Here is a 5,459-nt window from a genome sequence, read left to right as displayed (position 1 = left end):
CAGCCTGGGTAACAGAGCAAGACTCCCATCTCAAAAATTAAAAATTAAAAAATTGAAAAATAAAGACAAGTAAAAGTTAAAATAAAATAAAAAGTTTTAGAGGAGCCTTTCTCTTCAGGCATTGCCTAGCAACACTTAAAATGAAACAAAAGCAACATGAAGCAAAAAAGAAAATCAATAGCATGCTCAAACCTCTCCCTATAGGACTTTCCCCACTGTGGGGCCTGAAGGGTGAAAGGCACAGAAATCCAAGGTTACCCAGAGGGCCTTGATGAGGCAGATGTGAAAGAAGCTCAGCTCTCGGGGCACCCGTCCAGTCAGCCCAGCCTGCACCAGCATGCTGCCCTGCAGCTGGTCTTGCCAATAGCCCTCACCATCAGTGCCAGTGTGCAGCAGGAAGGAACGACATTGAACTTCATAAAGTCCACTGAGCCTTCCAGGTCCACTGCTTGACAATTGCTTTTATCTAAGCCAAACAGGCCAAGCCTGGCACTGTCAGTCACGGAAATTTTGTGTGCCTGGAACACAAAAGTATATTGTTACTTTGAACGTAAGTCAATGGTGAGGAGGGAGTGGTCTTGCATGACCCTGGTGAGGAGGAGCAGCCAGAGTTTTTCCCAGATGAGGGTCAGGATTTGATGATGCTATCGAAAAGATTTGGTCAAAAAAGAAGAGAAGGTGGGCTAAAAAGTGACAACCCCAATAATGTAAAGAGGAGCTGATGTGTGAGTTTGCTTGTGGCCGAGCCAAGGAGAACATCGCAGACACCAGGAAGTGAGCTTCACATTCTGCTCTGCAGAGCCCTGGGAAAAGGGGGGTTCAATCTCCATCCCCCACCTCCAGTTTCAGTACCCTCCTGAGGACAGTCTCTCCTGGCACAGAAGCAGAAGGCGACATGGCTGACAAGGTTGGCCTGGCAGGAGTATAATATGACACGGGAGGGTTTGCTGTATTTCCAGAGAGGACAGTGTGAAACCCAGTGAGACTGAACCCCATCCCAAGATGCCAGGGGCTGCGGGAGAGAGGACTGTCACTGATATAACTGAACACTTAGTATGTTCCAGGATCTGCGCTGATGCTTTAAAGCATCATTGCAGTGAATTCTTTTACAACCCCATAAAGGTACTATTATTTCCATTTCACAGATGAGGAAAGTGAGGTTCAAAGGAATTGGCCCAGATATCAGAGATGACTAAACTCGGGAGCCAGGTCCACCTGACACACAGGCCTGTGGCCTTTTCTTTCCAGCTCAGCTATACACTCCAACACATGGGGAAGGTGAGTGTGTGCCAGGTAGGGCATGGTGCTCTCTGGCCCCTTGGAATCATGTTTATTGGTGAGTCTCCATTGTCCCTATTTCAATCGTCATTTTCTGTAGCGGTTCTCAATGGGGTGAGCAGGGGTGGCGTGTTCTCCTGTGTGAGTCCGAATCTCTGTGGTGGCCTGTGAGGTCTGAAGAAGTCCCCGGGTACCCATGTTGTGGCATCTTGAATCACTGATGGGGCGCTGCCCTGCCCTGTATAACCACAAAGAACCAGACCTGCTGTGTTCTTCCAGCTCAGGAGAGGCCCTGGAGTTTGGCTCCTAAACCTTCTCTTCCATTCTCCTTCAAACTCCTAATTCAGACTCCTAAACTTTCTCTTCCGTTTTCCTTCATACTCCAAAGTCATGGCTCCTGAACTTTCTTCCACTATCCTTTATATTCCAAAGTCAGTCTCTCTAATTTTACATCAACCATTGCGTTTGGTTTTTCCTTTTAGGAATTACCTATCAATAAAAATTTACTTTTTTAGAACAAAAGCTAGATGAAGTTATGGGGAACAAGCATGGTGCCTCTTCATGAAATGAAGTTTCACATTCATGGAAAAACATGCTCCTTTTAAATGTAACTATCTGAGCAAGCATTAGTAAACAGACATGGTTTCTGATGACCCAAAAGGCATATGAATGAGTCTTGAGACATTTTAAATTTCCAATTATTCTTTTATCCCTAAAGACATACCTTTCCCTCTGACAAAAATCAATCCCCAAAAGCAACTCAGAAGGAAATACAAACGGTTGCTCTGATGATGCTAAGCCCTTAAATAATTATTCCACCTCTGTCTTAGATTTTATTTCCTAGAAAACTCCATCATCTGACATGTTTCTGTTCTAGAACATACATTGACCTATGCTAAGGTCTAGCACAACCAAAGACCGCTTTTCCCTTTGTCTCTTAATAGTTCAGATGATGGTCTTTAACAAATATGTATATATAAAGAAATACACATACATGCGTGCACATACACACACAAATTTGTTTTTTAAAGCTGCAACACACACTTTGTATGCTGTCTCTATGACCAGACGCTTTTCTCTTAGAGTTGGCTTTAAGGCTCCTTCCCCCTCACCACCTTCTGAAATTCTTCAACAATGCAGTCACGAGAGGCATTTAATCAGACTAGAGAACACTGAAGGTGAAAATTCTTCCATATCTGGTGACCTTGGCATCAAGAAGAGTTGCCAACTGGCAACTTTTGATTCAATAATTGCCCCAATGTCCTCTGTGCTTTGTGGGAGAAAACACCAGCCAGTGATAGATGTCCTTGTACCACGGCACAGAAGAGTAAATGCAACAGTTTCACAAAATATTGTTTGATATCTGGTGTTCCCATTTGGTCTGTGGTTTATTTACATAAAAAGTAGCAAGGAAGATTATGATGGCAAGTCCCACAGCTTCTCCGACATTCCTGTTGTTTGTATCCATTTCCATTCTTAGAAGAAAAGACCCAAACCATTGCATATGTCAACTCAATGATTAGGGCAGTAGAGCTTAAAAACAAAACGAAACAATAAAACCTTAATGTTAATTCCTAGAAAAACAGGAGCCAGATTGGGCTAGGCTGGGGTCAACATAAGGGGAATAAATCACAGTGACATATAGAATTTCAAGCAGATGACTTATGAACTTTCATTTTTAAAAATTAAAAAGCATATAACATTTGATCTCAAACGCCCACCTGAATTAGTGAAATCATGCTACACAACTCCTTCCTTGGTCCTGCCAAATCACTTATATTTTGCACTAAATGTGAGGTTGTTGATGTCCACTAAAGTTTTTTACTATGAAAAATTGTTAGCATACATGATGGGAGTAGTACAATTGAGCCCCTAGGCATCATCATCCAACTTCAACCATTATCAACTCCAGCCCATCTTGTTATGTCTTTCCACAATCCACGTTCCCCTTCCAAATCCCTGCTTATTAAAAACATATCCAATATTGTACGAAATCACCCACAAATATTTCAGTGTACAGCTATAGAAGAAAAGAGCTCTTAAAATATAACAAGCATATTATTAAATAAAATTAGCTGTAAAATTATTTACAATTCCTTTATATAAACCAATATCCCATCAGTGTTCAAATTTCCCCGGGCAGTCGAGTTTTAAATGAATGTTTGGCTCAGGTAGAGAAAGACCAACCCACAGCACTAGAATCTCAGCATCCCAAAGCTGCCACAAGGCCTAAAGAACTTATTTCTCTGCTTTGGAGAGGGGCTTAGGGCCAGGTGATCCAGAATTCTTGCATGAGCATCACGATTAAACCTTCTAGGGAAACACATGTCCTTCCCTTCCCTCTTGGTCTGCTGCCTGTGAAATGACGAACCAAATGGCAGCTGAGAAAACAAAGTCCCCTCCAAATGTTTAAAATGTTTGAATGGAACTGCCATCTCACTGGAGTGGATGCCCAGGATGCCCCCGGATCTTCGTGTATTTGTTGCTAGCTTTAGCAGTCACAGTCCTACAGCTGCACTCATGTGGGTCTAATCTGTGGCTGCTTCCAGGTACCTCCTGCTACACCCATGGGCCCAGGTCCACTCAACTCAGCAAAAGAGGAGAGAAGAAAAACCATTCCACTCCTCAGAATCATGCTGCAGGAGCAAGTACTGGCCCCATGGACTTGGAACCCCAGATGACCTAGAAATGGTAACATCTACACACTGCTTGGAATCAAAACAATTCCCCAAAATGAAGGCCTCAGAAGCAGCCTCTGAGGCAAAGGTTTTTCTCTGACCTTCACCTGCCCTCTTGTCGCTCAGTCCCATTCTCCCACAAGGCTAACCACAGAAACTAGAACCCCTCTTCCCCAAGCTGGGTCATAGAAACCAGAGCCCCTTTTCCCCAAAGCCAGCCATAAATCTAAAAATACTACTCTAACTCTCCACCACCTTCAGTGTAAAAACTGGCCACAAATAAACTATCTGACCTATTTTGTTTGATTGTAGGCCATAAGACCTCATTCCAGAGACGGTCTTGTCCCACACCCAGAAGGAAGGAACGCAGCTCAGGGAGGCCGAAAGAGTCTAGACAGTCATGCCTTGCTGAGTTTCCCCTGTTCAATCTGTTAGCATTGGAGCTATCCTCTTTGTCTAATCATATTTCCACACGGCTGTCAATAGGCTGTTCAACCTAAACATAAAAATAGATAATTTCTGCTACATCATTGGGTCTTTATTCCAAAGACTTCCAGGTACACATTAATAAAATTGATATGCCTTTTCTCCTATTAATTGGCCTCTTTTCAGTGATTTTTTAACAAACCTTCAGAGGGCAAAGGAAAAACTTTCCCTTGGTCTCACACCACCTGTTTTTGGGCTCTTTTCAGACTGCTGGCCTGACTTTCCACATGGATAACTCAGGTTCTCAATTTTGATCTTGGCTTCTAGTGTCTGACCTCCTGCCCTGTATTGACCACAAGGACTTTTGACCTGAATGTGTTGGTCCAAGATCTGGTTATTTATCCAGTTGTTTTCCAGACCCCAAAATGAAAGTAGGTACTATCTACTAAGGAGGCTCTTGGTAAGCAACAGCTACTACTGCTATCTTACGGGGTCCTCACAATAACTCTATGCCTGCTATATTCCTGCTTAGGGCATTAAAGATGCATTGTGAACAAAATAGACAAAAACAATCCCTCTATGAAGTTTCCATTCTAGAAGCAGTGTACCCTAGGAAGTGGCAATTATTAGTCCCATTCACAAATGAGGAAACTGAGGCTTAGAGTTATTAAGTAATTTACTTGACATCCTATGGCTAGGAAATGGCACAGCTGAAATTCCGCTTCCAGGGTGTATGACTCTAAAATCCATGTGTTTTGTTTGAAACACACCAGGCTGCAACATTACATGATCCTTACTAAAGCTGACAGCTTAGTGCAATGAGTGCTGATTGGACAACTGTGGGACACAAACATGTTCAAACATGTTTTTACACCCCGTGTTGTTTTTTGATTTTTGTTTTTGTTTTGAGACAGAGTTTTGCTCTTGTCTTCCAGGCTGGAGTGCAATGAGGTGTGATCTTGGCTCACTGCAACCTCCACCTCCCAGGTTCAAGCGATTCTCCTGCCTCAGCCTCCCGAGTTGCTGGGATTACAGGCGCATGCCACCATGCCCCACAAATTCTTGTATTTTTGGTAG

This window comes from Rhinopithecus roxellana, chromosome 18, assembly GCF_007565055.1.
Source record: "Rhinopithecus roxellana isolate Shanxi Qingling chromosome 18, ASM756505v1, whole genome shotgun sequence".
NCBI classification, from domain to species: domain Eukaryota; kingdom Metazoa; phylum Chordata; class Mammalia; order Primates; family Cercopithecidae; genus Rhinopithecus; species Rhinopithecus roxellana.
The sequence above is the reverse complement of the archived record's forward strand: the minus strand, read 5'-3'. Positions refer to the sequence as shown.